Here is a 15,300-nt window from a genome sequence, read left to right as displayed (position 1 = left end):
CTAACACAGAGTACTGTCTGTCTGTGCATAGCACAATGAACTCTCAAGACTATCAAATGATTCTGGAGCAATACATACTGTCCAGCGTCAGAAAGCTCACAGGTCATGGGTACTCCAACAGGATAACAGGATAACATACAGCTACTGTAAAAGCACCCAGGATAATAACAAACTATTGGACTAGTCTGACGTGGCCTTCTATGAGCCGTGATCTGAATACTATTGAACATCTATGGAAAAAGATTAAACATATCATTTGGAGAAGACGCCCAACAAACCTGAGACTGCAGTTTGCACAGGAAGAATGGGCAAAACCACCTGCTGGAAAAGTCTCATTAAGAGTTACAGAAATTATTACTTTATTGCAATGATTGCTTCTAAACGGTCTGCAACAAAATATTAGGTTCTGGGTCCCAACATTTTTGTCCATGCTATTTTCATTAGTTTCATTATTAAAGATATTCTGTACATTAAAAAATCAAATGCAAAGTCTGATCTCTATTAAATATGGAATAAACAATGATAAATGCCAATTACTTTTGTCACTTTCAAGATATTTCAGAGTAAACATATGGGTTCTTTTCATGGAACGGTTACAAAAAATTTGTTCACATCTATATCTGTATCATATACTGTGTGTGTGTGCACGCACGTGTGCGTGCGTGTGCGTGCGTGTGCGTGCGTGTTAAATTTAGTAATTTTGCGAGCAGGGCCCTCTTATTGTACCTCTTTGTTTGTCTGTTCTTATAAAGTCTTGTTCTATTACTGTTTTGTTCCCAGTTGTACATATACATAGATGCATGTATTATGGGTCTCAGTTAAATTTGCAGGTAAATGCATTTGAGTGATGTAAAGTTGCAAAACTTACAAATTGTATCCTAATTTTAGTGTTGCACATAACTTGCACTAGCACACCCATGTTCTTGGAAAGTGGAGTGCGGGTTATGCTTGGCAACAGTACATGTATATAGATGCAAGTTAAGTACATGCATTTGAGATGCATCTTATTTTGAAGTACACAATGAAATATGGACCTTATTCAGAGATGAATGCAGATCACTGCATACGCAGCCAGATCTGCGTTCATCTCCTCACATGTTGAGGGCCACCCAGCATAAGGCAAGGCCGCCCAGCATGTGTGAGCCCTGGCAAAACAGCCTACGTCCAGGTCTGAATAATCCCCTATGTTTTGTTATCAGACATTTTGCATAAATGTCTGATAAACCTTGCAAACCACCAACTACACAATCAAGCTCCCTGATTTTATAACAGTGTTAATGAGCTTGTGAAAAAGGGGCATATATTGGAAAGATGATGGAGAAAGACTAACCTGATGGAGGACAAGAAAAAAACAAATAAAACATAATGAAGAATATCAATCCACAATCACCCATAAGAAATTAAAGTTCCTCTCAAATGAGATCACAACAGGAAACAATAGGCCAGTACTGCATGGAGATGCTTTGCAAGCCAACTTGCCTCCACCCTGATGAAACCCTCTCCCATGCAAGATGCACAGTTCCATCAAAGGAGTGCCAACTGTCAAGCCTGCCAGTTTAAGCCCCATGTCTTCATGGACCAGCTTTGACCCAATGGAAGCAAAAGGCATTGTTGAAATTGCTTGAATGTTGCATCCCATTACCTGTGATCTGTACAACCAAGCTACTAAATGGGTGTATGGACATAATTGGTACTGTATTTTCAAAAATAGTTCAATGCTCTTTGCAGATGGGCCCTTTTCCTGAACCACTAAAGGGAGCAATTGTTAGACATTTTCTTAAAAAAACTAAATTTAGATCCTGACTGCATGACCAACTAAAGACCAGTGCATTAAACCTTCCTTTTCTGGGAAAGGTTATTGAGAAAGTGGTTGCAACCCATTAATTAAATCTCTTAATATCCTTCAAAGTGAGCATTAGGGAGATCGACATGAGCATCTAAATCAGTCTTGGAAGTGTAATCATTTTTAGTAAGCTGGCCCTGCCCAGGTAGGGGAGCTGGACATAATGCCACCCTTCTAGATCTTTGCTCAATGTCATCAGAGCCTTGGGAATATTTATGTGGTATAAGTGGGAGGTGTTTTTGGTGATCTGTACACCTAGGTATATAAAACTCCCTCTTAGCCAAGTGAACAGCATATTTGCCACTGGGGATGTGTGAAAACTGGTCTCAAATATAAAGCTATGAATTTAGAGACCAGATGTTTCACCTCATTCCTGAAGTAGGGATATTAAATGCTGCAGGGAAAGAAAGAGATTAGACAGATAATGTCATTTCAATTTACCTCAAACCCACATGAATACCCTGGATAGTATGGGATTGTTGTAGTAATGAAAAAAAAGGGATCTAAGGACTCATTAAAAAGAAGGGTTGATAAGAAGTGGCCAAGTCCCACTTTATAGTCGTCACTTCACCTCCCCACAGTCCATTCACACTGCCATTTTTAAAGTAACAGTTGTCTTTGGTGCATACAGAACTCTCATATTCACAGTAATATTAATGAGCTTTAATTATGGCAATTATTCACAGGTGAAATTTTGCTATCAATATGATCAAAACAACATTATCTCAGCACACCCTGGCTACTTATAATAGGATGTGCTACCTTTCTAGGACTTAGTACTGCAATATAGGAACAAGAGTGCAGGTGCACCATACACTACCACTTGTCACGGTGACCTCATTGGACAGGTCCCTAACATTATAGGGGTTTGCCTCTGGACGCAGATCACCTCTAAACCAAAACCACCCCAGCCATAGCACCCCAGGACATCAAACAAATAAGGGATAGAAGTGAGAATTCAGTGTTAGGCAAGTAAAAAAAAGCTGCTGAGTGTTAGAAAGAGGACAGCAGTAAAGTGTCAGAGTGTTAGAGAGTGAGGTTTGCTGATCAGTGTTACAAGTGTAAAAGATGTGTGAAAAACTACACAAATAAAAACAAACACAGGATGATATAAGTGTTAAAAATAAATGTAAGGTGGTGATGCCCCAAAGTGGCCCAGCAATCCAAGGAGCCCCACGCCCCAAAAGTTCACCCCCATACTGACTTCCTATATAATTGAAAGGATCTTTCCTATAGCCTTTGTGCAGTCGGCATGTAATAGTTCCCTGTTGAAAAGCCTGAGAGGCAGTGGGTGGGGTGCTAATCCAGAATGAGGGGATCCCAAGCCCTCAGGTGTGTACACACACACACACACACACACACACACACACACACACACACATATAATATAAACTATATTGTAAAGAGGGGGCCTGGACTGCACACCCTGGCCACTTATAATGGGATGTGCTAAGTTAAAGATGATCAATAAACACTATCAAACATAATTTCTTTCAATTAACCAACTGTCATAAATAAAAGTAATTATTACTTGGTAATAAGAGTAAAGCAGATACTGAAGAGTGGGCAAGTCTCCCAAAGCCACCTGGCTGCAGGTTCACTCATGCCAAGTGAAGTGGATGGTACAGGCGGCTGATGATGAGATTTGCGCTGCTTGCTTCTCAGTGCTGGTAATATCAGTATTATCCAGCAGGGGGTGGAGCCACAATGACACAATTGCATCACCTCGCCCCCAACACTGCCCCCTTCTGCTGAACCACACCCCCTTAGTGCCTACCCGGCTCCCCGTCCCAGAAAGGGCTGCTCAAAGGTAAGCAAGAATAACTTAAGGTGCATACACACTGTGCGCTACTTTAGTCAATATTGCTAATTTCCCCCCTTCTGAGCGATATTGACTAAAATATTGCACAGTGTGTATGCCGCAAACGACGGTCAATGCGCGTTCCCGAGGGTCGTTAACGACCCCCTTGTCGGCCGTACATGCAGGTCACTTTTGGCTATGTTGGTCAAAACTGCATGTACAGGCCAGCTGCGGCGTAACATCACAGAGCAATATCGTTTGCGGTATCGCTCAGTGTGTACGCACAATGTCGGGTGGCCCAGGAGGAAAAGGGAACACACTGTGTGATATCACTCATGGAGCGTATGGCACAGTGTGTACCCACCTTTAGTGCTTGATTCAGAGTTGGTTGCAACTCCATCTGCGTACAGATCTCACAATTTTCAGCAAATTGTGCACACATCTTGGCCTTTATATGTAACTTAGAGGCTATTCAGAGTCATTAAGATCCCAATCTTATCTCCAGATACAGTAAGTAGGTGTCACTGGCCAGAAACTGGTAAGTTCAGGATTATGGTGGTTATTTTTACAAGCAGAAGAAAAGTAGCCACATAGTTTTGTATGACCATTAATACAGGCGAAAATTAATGTTTTTTGTTTATTTCCAAAAACAGGGAAAGTGGCTGCAATTGTGACCGTTCTACATGTAAATCTGAATCAGGCTCATAATAATTTGGAAACAGATTATTTTTAAGTTTAATGGACCTTATTCAGTAAGGATTGCAGTTTCTGCTAAAAAGTAGTTGTGATCAAGTAGTTGCCACCCAGAAATAGAGAAAAAAAAGCCCATTGCAGAAATTGCAATCACATGGCAATAAAACCATATGCAATTACCGGAACATCAAAGATTTCGCCTATCTGCGCCAGGCAAGGTCGTCCACAATTCTTGAGACACAAGAGGCTGGAAGTCGTATGTCAGAGGCCCTCCTTTAAAATGCCTGGGCACGCCTGCGTTTTTTCAGATAAACACAGAAAACGGCAGGTTTCCGCCCAAAAATGCCAGCTTCCTGTCAGTCAAACAGTGGCTACATTGCGATCATGATGTGTGTGCAATTTCTGTCGATATATTTACTTGCGCGTGCGCAATGCAAATGCTACACAGACGTTCGATAATTGGCCGGATTACGATTTACAAATTTTGCAATCCTTACTGTATTAGGTCCAATGTTCCTTTAAGAATGGCATTCACATTTAAATATAACACAACTGTTCTCCAGATGTACAATACTAGTATATAAACACTTAAATTAGAACAATGATTTGCTAGTGTAGTCAAAAATAAATAATATAATAATACAAGCATGTGTATCTCAGCTATAGTCACATGGAAAAAAATCCAGTGACACCTTGTTACATAATCATATTAAAAGTACATTGGCTCTACTTTGTTAAATTGGTATTCCAGCCTTGCAAATCCTATACTGTATTTCCCACAACCAATTAAACCAATCAGCAGCACAGACACATCCAGCTTTTTAATATAACTAGGATCATACTGTTGAGTGAAGAATTTTCTGACTTCCCATAAACGGTCTGCCAGATGGCCAACAGCAAGTTACTGTTTCCAGTATAAGTCCATTTGGTACATACTGTTATAACAGCATCTGTTGTGGAGTGCATACTGTTAGGGCAACAACAGGATCACAATTTTTTAACTAAAGATTTCTGAGATAGCATTATCTTTTATATCTGTTATATTTAACCTTCTGCATGTGTATGGAGCAAAATATATGTACTTCACAAAAAAACAGAATTAAATAGTTAAATATAGAAAACAACCATTATCCAACACATTGTACTTAGGGGGTGATTCAGATCTGATAGCTGGACTGCTAATTTTGCAGTCCTGCGTTCAGATAGTTGCCGCCTACAGGGAGAGTGTATATTCGCCGTGCAAGTGTGTGATCCCATGTGTACGAGAGCTGCTAAAATTCACTTTGTGCAGTCTCTGCGCAGCCCAGGACTTAATCCTACAGTGCGATCACATCAGGCTGATTGGGGCCGGAGCGGACATCAGACACTCTCCCTTAAAACGCTTGGGCACGCCTGCATTTTTCCGAACACTCCCAGTAAATGGTCAGTTACCACCCACAAATGGCTTCCTCCTGTCAATAACCTTGTGAACACCCATGCAAACGTATTTTTCGCACCATCCGTCCCTGACCGGCGATGCCCTTTGTTGCTGTCCGACGCACGTGCGCATTGTGGTGCATACGCATGCGCAGTTAGTACCTGATCGCCCGCTGTGCAAAAATGCACAGCAGCATTCAGATCTGAATCACCCCCTTAATCGCCTCAGATAGAGTGAAAACTAAAAACGGTGAAATGTGGCTATTTTAGCAACTGATAAGACAATGGGTGTGCGTGTGATGTCACGCAGCCGCTGCGGCCCACCTCCCGCACGGTCCAGCCATGCCTGCGTTGGCCACACCGCGCCCCCAAAATGGTGGCCAAACGCCGCCGTGCCGCCCCCTCCCATCCAGGAACCACCTCTGCCTGTCAATCAGGCAGAGGCAATCGCTAGGCCTTCAGCCTTCCGGCATGCGCCGACGCACTGCAGCACCGGCGCATGTGCAGTTCCATCCTGTTCGCTGCGCTGCAAACAACTGCAGCGAGCGATCGGGTCGGAATGACCCCTAATATGAGAGGCTGAAATTGAAACTTCTACTACTGGAAAAGGCTCCACTGAATGATTATCTCTAACAAAGGGATCAATGTATACTGTAGGTACACACTGCTACATTGTAAGCGATGGACATATGAAGACATTTGAACTATACATGTTGCCCTGTAAAATTTACCAGTAGAGTCAAAAGAACTAATGATTATCAGATATAAGATATTTGAACCAAAAAGGAAAGTCCAGGATATGTTAAGTTGGGTATTTAATACCATACAGTATGTGTTCAGCAATCTAGTTTTTATATGATATACAGTATGCAATATTTTTGTAACCATTATCTTCATGTATGTGAAGAACGGTATTGCACTTTTATTTGCCATTCTGTGTGAGGAATCTACTATACCACTTAAGGTCATTGTTTGGTGAAAGAATTGCTACCCCTTCTGTATCTAAAGAATTGAATTACAGTAAGAGCAGGTAGGAAGAGGCATGGCACTGTGCAATTGTCCATGTACTGCATAACAATCAGTGGCCGTGTATTTGCATTTGGACATATTTTGTTATTCCTAATTACAGAAATGTTGCCTTTCAGTTTGGAATGCGGTCATGTTACTGGCACTTGGGATCCCGGCGGTCACTCTACCGACAAAGGAATCCCGACCGATCACAATGCTGCCCGACAGAATGCCAACACACAGGGTCTGTTCCCACTCGTGGGTGTCCATGACACCCAAAGAGTGGGATAAAACCTGTGGTGAGCCTGCTGCTAGGCGAGTGCAGTTAGCCCGCAAGGGGCTCTGTTGCGCTCGACCCCGCCCCGCCACCGCTGCCATTCTGCTGCCGGGATGCCACAGTCGTTATGCTGACCACCGGGATCCCAGGTGCTTTTCTATTATAATACAGCTAGATTACTTGATATTCTTATGAGTATGTGAAATTGTGAAGACATGTGCTGTTAGAAGTAATCGGCATGACTCATATGTAAGAAATCCTGCAATTAAGAAACTTAGAAATTAATGTCATGATTATTTTCTTTTCTGAGCATGGATAAATAGTAAAAAAAATATAAATCTTTTCACCATTTGGCTGAATCTTCTCTCAGACCTACAATGTGACTTTTCTTCATTGGATGTAATCTCTTGGTCCAACCAACATTTATTAGCACGTACAAACTTGAGCACAGCCCTCTAGTGGTATTCTTTTACTACTGTATATTTCTCACTACAAACCCATATTTGATATGTACAGTATAAGCAACAAATTATTTCTCTATCACTGGCCAATTTGGGTCAGAACTTTACATTTCAATTATGTGAAAGTCAAAGAAGATTAATGTTTGATAAGGGATAAGGTGTGATCATTTCAGTGGTCTTACAAACTGGAGAGGACATTGCTAGTAGCTACACTTACTTATAAAATAAACTACTGTTTGTGTTTGAGGTTGCTACTGTATATCCGAGTGTTCATTGTGTTTTTAACATAATCCAGTCCTGCAACAAGGTAAATCTCATAATTACAAACATAGTGTGGTCTAAGTCTTACTTAAAGCGCCATCATCTCAAGAAGGAACCATATTAGCTGAAGTACAGCAAGTGACTATAAAATTAAGGAAACCCATGATGTTGGCATTTCCTTTTGTAGGTATGCTTCCATACAGCAAAATATATGCAGTGGTTGGTACGACTGTCTTCAGCATGTTCTTCATGTTTTACTTAAAGTGTTTGAAAGCATGTGTGACATTTTATTAAAACCCTGCTTAAAACTAAGAGGATAAATAATTATATGTATTATTCCAGATTTGTGTGTGTTAACATCATAACTGTTGACATAATGATGTCGACATTGTAATTGTCAAACTTTTGACTACATCCCCAGACTTTTATATGATGGCTGTGAGCACTACATCCAGGAATGAAAACAGGAAACTTCGGATTATATTAACTGGCAGAAAAGTTCTTGGAGCGCATTATGGGAGCATCACTAAAAGCATCCAGCAAGTCTATCAAGGTCAGAAGAGAATTTGCTATTTTCTCTTGTACCATTTAGGCATTAGCTAAATTTTATTGGATCTTATGTAATAACTAAATTAAATGGTCAACTTCCTGCAGTGATCGAGTTGGGTATCGGCAGTGGCAAACTCGGGGGGCAGTAAGGGGGGGGGGGGGGGGGCTTGGTCGGTCTCAGAATCCCCAGAAAGCCGCAGCAGCTCCCTCCATCCTCAGAGTGCCGCTAGTCTGCTCTCAGCCTCTGGTGGTATGTATAAAACATATGTAAGTTTGAAGTGTGTGTGTGTGTGTGTGTGTGTGTGTGTATGAATGAATGAATGAATGAATGAATGAATGTACGTACGTACATGGGATGCAGTCAGGATGCCAGTGGTCGGGATGCCGGCAGTCGAAATCCCTGAGCCGGAATCCTGACATGTGGCAAGAACACCAGCACCGGAATCCCGTCGGTAAGTATGCCGGAAATAATTAGGGTTAGGCCACAGGGCTGGGGGTGTTAGGTTTAGGCACTAAGTGGGTGGTTAGGGCTAGGTTGTGGAGAGGGGGGTTAGGCTGCGGGAGGGGTAGTTTAGGGAAGGAGGATAAGTATACTTACCGAACCCCTGTTGGATTCTCACCATCGGTATGCCGCAGTCAGTCCTCTGACTGCCAGCATCCCGCATGCCAGATGCCAGTCACGCATACTGATAAATATATATATATATATACACACACATACACACAGACATATATATATATATATGTGTGTGTGTGTGTATATATGTATATATATATTTATATATATACACACACATACACACACACACACACACACACACACACACGGAAACCCCCCTGAGTAACTCCTGCGTTTGCCCCTGGTATGGGTTCTAAAGTGCTCATGGTTCTTCAATAGTCATTCCATATGCTTGCAGTAGTTATGGAGGCTGACATTCCAAGACCCTTACAAGCTGGTGTCTACTAATACTGCATTGAGCATTAGATACCTTTGAGTTTGATGTAGCATTGACCGGAAAGTGTATATTAGCCCATATACAGAGTTGTGTGTGCCTTGCTATGCGTTCACCCCTATACGTATGTTTGGTATTCATCATGATAATCAGTGTGCAATTGCACAAACCTGTAGTTTTTGTAAATGATGTACATAAATTACTAATGTTTGACTCTGTCTAACCCGTTGATCCATTGATACACCCTCATTGAACTTTGCCTGCATGAGAACACCCAACTACAACCCACTTGCTCCTCCGCAGTCATAACTGGATATGCAATTAAAATGTGCATAAGGGGGGGGGTCATTTTGGAAAGGGTGCGGCCTTGAGAGAGGGCAGGGTTGTTTTCATCACTCTTGTGGGTTTGCCCAGCATTCCTGCATTTAGATCTCTGCTCACAATGAGGGAGCAATCACAGCCAGCTTGAATTCAACTCTGCATCAGCCTCATAGCAGGTTGGCCATGAATCAGTGCTGGTGTCTTTTCACCAGCTAGACTAACCTACTGTGTGGGCTGTGTGAAAACTGGGTACTAGAGTGTGCATCTTATAATGTTACCAGATGCTTCTTTGATATGGAAGTGTTCTTTGGACCAGTTTCACCTTTTTAGGCCCTATCATGTTGTTACCATCCACTGTTTTCACTTACATCATTTAATATGTCCAGTGTCATATAGTCACTTTATTTTAAACATATTCTGATATGTTTATATGCCTGAATTTTTATACTTGGTAATAGTGTGGCAAATACTGTAAGATGGAATACGTTTTTATTTTAGAAATTTTATCTGCGCAAAATTCTTACTGGTTGCTTTTGTCTATTTTATAGACATGTTTAAACTGCATTAGTTTTCTTCTTTGTTTTATTAACTACTGTACATCTCATTGTTGTACTTACGGATATATACCATGAATTCAATGAAAGTAATGTAGATACATAGGTGTGCAAAGGGGGGGTGCCTGGTGCGCACAGGTACCCCCTAATGTCTGGCACCCCGTTCTCACGTGCCTGAAGCAGCGATCGCCAAGTAGGCTGATTACTGTCCCCTCGGTCTACCCTATCAGGACTGCATTACTGACCAGACGCCTGGGTTAATCAAGGATGCCACCGCCCACCCGCCACATGCCCACCTCTCTCCTTCTATGTTATGCCAACGCCAGACACTGATGAGGATCAGCATGCAGCCAGCGTTCCTCTTAGGAAGACAAATTCAAAACTGGCAGGCGGCCGGCAGCAGCATTGACACGTCGCTCGTTTTTCCAGCAGCAGCAGTACTAGTCTGTGACTGTCAGTGTCAGTGAATGACTGACTTGTAAGTAAGCTGCTGCAGCTGGCAGGGGAAAGAGAGAGGCAGCCAGACCAGGCTGAGGAGGAGCAGTGTAATTGCAGTGAGTGCCATCAGGGGTGTTTGTTTGGTGCACACCACAACATCTGAAAATGTATCTGCTTTATTAGGATTGGCACAAGGGTGGATATTTTATATTGCGTTGACGTCAATAGATGGTGCTAACACGCCCAAAAGGTGGTGCTAGACACACCCCTCCAGACGGTGCACCCCCTAATTAAATGTGCTGCGCACGCCTATGTGTAGATACACTAGGTTTGAGGTCTGTTACTGAATTATAAATAGTACTTTGACATACATGCAAGCAACCCAGAGTGCTGTACTCCCAAATGACACAAAAGGACCAAATTAAAATAACCAAGACCATATGCACTTCCAGATCACCTAGAACAGCTGGGAAGAGTTGACTCCAGGAAGTGAATACTGTTTATATGTACAACCAGGGAGTTCATTACTATGTTTGGCAGAACTGGATAGAGGGCCACTGATACAGCGGACTGTGGTATTCCAAAAGGTACCTATGTAGCAATATACAGAAGCTAGTTGGTATATATATTGGGTGCTCTATATTCTGCCCATGGTCCAGTGCACAATGCTATAAATAGTAATCATTTGTCCATATCCAGAATGTATTCAACATTTGAATAGATTATTGAATCCTCGTTAAAATCCTGTATTTTAGACCGTCCAATGAACACCCTTTGATGGAGAGCTTCAAGCACCATAAACACTGAGACATACGTACCACTATATAAGATTGTTCAGATATGTGGAATTCACTTATGCCTCAGACACTGGGTGTGGGATCAGTACAGTAAATACACAGTTAATAGGTAGAAGCAGAGGTTCTGAACACAGCTATTAATGTTCTGTAGAGAACATCTAATTTTGTAATATATTAATGTTATTTCCGTCTATTATGCGTATGTCCCTGGATATGATCTGAAGAACTATTCACAGTGATTGATAGACTTTGAATATGTAAATTATTGTTCCAACAAGTAAGTTACGTGCGGAGATAAAGTGACACTATAGTGTCACTAAAGTGACAGTTCCAATTCGATTTGATGTCCGACTACTCAGATTTCCGACCATTATGGTATGTAGGTCTTGCTATGGGGTGCGAGCTAAAACAAGTGACATTACCCTGTCTGAATATCTCAAGATATATCAGTCTGCAAATTTCTGACAGAACCTTGCAGCGAATTGAATCTGCATGATTTATTTTTTTATTCTGATCTATTTACATTCAGTTGCAAAAAAGGAATTGTCTGTATTATTTCAAAATGTTATACTTGGCGCCCCTATTACAGGTAATATTGAAGGAACGTGAAAGTAAAGTTAAATGAGTAAGGCTGTGTTTAAATTCTTACAAAAGAAAACAATTTTTTAAAACGTCTTTATTCCCACCAAAAAATGTGCTGTAGGTGATCTCTTTCTCTGTGGGACAGCAACAGGCTTCCTTTCAGTGCTAATCTTTGCTTCAATGAAGAAAAGGAAGATTAACCAGTGCAGCTCTGTGAAGTGATAGACTCCTCACCCATACTACGTCTGGTCACCTCGCAGGTACTGTATTGCCATCTTTTCCTCCCTGTCCCGACACATTTAGGAGCCATTTCATTTAATACAGTGGGAAGCGGAATTACTTGGCAAGAATTTCCTGAACATTTTCCAACTGAGTTAAATACAGCATTGATATGTTGATGACTTAACCAGCTACATAAGCAGCAAAAGGGAGCTGTCCTCTTACTATACCATTTCTCTGTCTGGAAGGAGCCAGTGTGTGGAATATGGACACACGTGCCCCCTGCCTGCCATCTCGCTCACTGACACATGATTCCCATTAGTAACTTTGCTACTTAACTGGGCTCTAATGAACACTGTTAACCCTTCTCTAGAAGGCAAAATTCAGTAACTTTCTCTCAAAAGGAGGAACGCAGTAGTGGAAAATTTAAACTGCTTCTTTTTTTTTCTTTTAATCTATGGAAGTTTCCATTTACAAGTCTGTGCATGCTACTTTGGATGCTGGTAAATGTAAGCTTTTGGCAAGGGCATCCGATGCTAATAAAGAATAAGACTATACAATAACACAATGATCTATCTACTCTAGTATTCCATTTCTATTATGAATACTGCTGTTTTCAATCACTGTACTACTAATTTTAATATACAGTGTGAAATATTAACTGATAACACATTATAAAAAACACATACAGACCATACTGCACTGACAAATGGATTATATATGTATTCTGTGTAGGCATGCAATAAATGGATGTTCTAAATGTGATATTGGGGGAAATATTTTTTTATTTCAAATCTATTGTTTGAATCACACATTCTCGAATTCCCTAATAAAATATTATAAGCTTAATTATCTAAATGAATTGTATAAATACCATAGGGTGATAAGTAATAGTAAACAAAGAACATTTTGAGATTTTATATATATATATATATATAAAATATAATTTTTATATATTTTTTATTTCCAAAAGTTGCCATCTATTAATTAACAAGGAATTGTCTTCTGGCATTATACCATATGACATTAGTAATAGCTGCATGCTTGTAAACTATTGTTTCTGTGTATTACATGTCAGTTATATAACATTGAAATTAGATAAGCATCATTGCAATTTTGGTTTAAAATAAATATATATAATATATGGAAAAAAAAATACTGTATATAGATCTGGAAGAAAAATATATTACCTGGCTGGTGGCAATATTATCACACAATTCTTTCACAGTCCATCATTCATATGCTGATAATAAGATCAATGTGTTCGGTTACAATAAATCTTCTGAATATTTTATTTCTCCTGCGATATTCTAGTTTAAAGCCTTTCGTTTATATAAGTCACGGTATCCACTTGGAAGTAACACACATAAAGGAGAAGTTCTGATAAAACCACAAATCCATTTAAATCAATTCAGCAACATTAATCCAGTTAATGCAGAAGTATTCCAGAAATAAGCAACTTAGGTTTGGCAGCTCTGTACTTTAAAGACTGTAAGTGGGACGTCTGAAGCAGAATTTCATTTCACAATCATAGAGCATCCTTTTAGAATTTTTAAGCAGTGATCCAAGATAGTGAATAACCAATGCTGGAAGCATGAACCTTAAATTAAGGACGGATGCCCTATTCCCTCCTTCTTTTGTGGTGTGTGTTTAAGGAGGAGGGAGCTGCCTGTGATTCCAGCTCTCTGGTGGGCGTCTCTCTCTCCATGCAGGACCTGGTGCAGACACAGGGAAAGCATGTGGATGCTGTAAGGAGGTTGATTGCACTTTTAAATCTAATGTTAGAGACAGGCTGAAAACAGCAGTCTGACAGGGAGAGAAATTCCCCAAGGCACAGAGACAATCCTAGTCCAAACACACTGAGCCTAGAGCAGTGGGTATAAGCAAACAGCAAATCTGAACAGCTGAGTTACAACAAAATAAATGCTCATTTACAGGTAGGGAGATTTCCGAATAAGTCAATTGAGTTTACTACTCTGTTAGGCTTTACCTTTGCATCTTTAGTACATGGGAGATTAAGGGCTCATATCACTAAGGCCCAGATTTATCAAGCCTTGGAGAGTGATAAATTGCATTGTGATAAAGTACCAACCAATCCGCTTCGCAGCCTGTAACATGGCAGTTAGGAGCTGATTGGCTGGTACTTTATCACCGTGGATTTTATCACTCTTCAAGGCTTGATAAATAATTTAATGAAAGACTTACAGAAATATTTATCAGTCTATATATAGTACCAACACAACCATATAAAGCAATCTAGTTACCGTATATACTCGAGTATAAGCCGACTTTTTCAGCACTTTTTTTTATGCAGAAAAAGCCCCCTCGGCTTATACTCGAGTCAGTGCCTGTGAAAGAGGGACACGGAGGGCACAGCGCGCGCCTCTCCTGTGTCCCTCCTGCGTCTCCGGCGGCAGCGGCGGGTCTATTAAATGAAGTACCCGTTTGTGAACTCTGATTGGCTCACGAACCGACATTTCATTTAATAGACCCGCCGCCGGAGACGCAGGAGGGACACAGGAGAGGCGCGCGCTATGCCCTCCGTGTCCCTCCTTCACAAAACAGCGGGGGAGCGGGAAGGGTAAGTTGTACCTGGCACTGGGGGATCATATTTGACACTTGGGGGGGGGGGGGGATATGTGGCACTGGCAGTATGAGGGCATATCTGGCACTGTGGGGGCGTATCTGGCACTATGAGGGCATATCTGGCACTGTGGGGGAATATCTGGCACTGTGGGGGCATATCTGGCATTATGAGGGCATATCTGGCACTGTGGGGAAATATCTGGCAGTATGAGGGCATATCTGGCACTGTGGGGGAATATCTGGCAGCATGAGGGCATATCTGGCACTGTGGGGGAATATCTGGCAGTATGAGGGCATACTTGGCACTGTGGGGGAATATCTGGTAGCATGAGGGAATATCTGGCAGTATGAGGGCATATCTGGCACAGTGGGGGAATATCTGTCAGTGTGAGGGCATATCTGGCAGTGTGGGGGCATATCTGGCAGTGTGGGGGCATATCTGGCAGTATGAGGGCATATCTGGCACTGTGGGGGCATATCTGGCACTATGAGGGCATATCTGGCAGTATGAGGGCTGTGTACGGCTAGAGCTGCATTTCCC

The 15,300-nt window shown here is 41.5% G+C and overlaps 1 protein-coding gene across 1 annotated transcript in view; it reads right to left on the bottom strand.

Moving 5' to 3' along the window:
* The window catches only part of MXRA5 (matrix remodeling associated 5), a 97,901-nt gene extending 84,139 nt beyond the window's left edge, over positions 1-13,762 (bottom strand). The window contains exon 1 of the mRNA XM_063955512.1: positions 13,364-13,762. The gene's annotated coding sequence lies outside the window, so the exon portion shown is untranslated. The remainder of the gene's footprint in view (positions 1-13,363) is intronic.
* Positions 13,763-15,300: the final 1,538 nt, after the last annotated feature.

This window comes from Pseudophryne corroboree, chromosome 2 (genome assembly GCF_028390025.1).
Source record: "Pseudophryne corroboree isolate aPseCor3 chromosome 2, aPseCor3.hap2, whole genome shotgun sequence".
Taxonomy (NCBI): domain Eukaryota; kingdom Metazoa; phylum Chordata; class Amphibia; order Anura; family Myobatrachidae; genus Pseudophryne; species Pseudophryne corroboree.
Note: the sequence above shows the minus strand (reverse complement) of the source record. Positions and strands in the feature narration are given on the sequence as shown.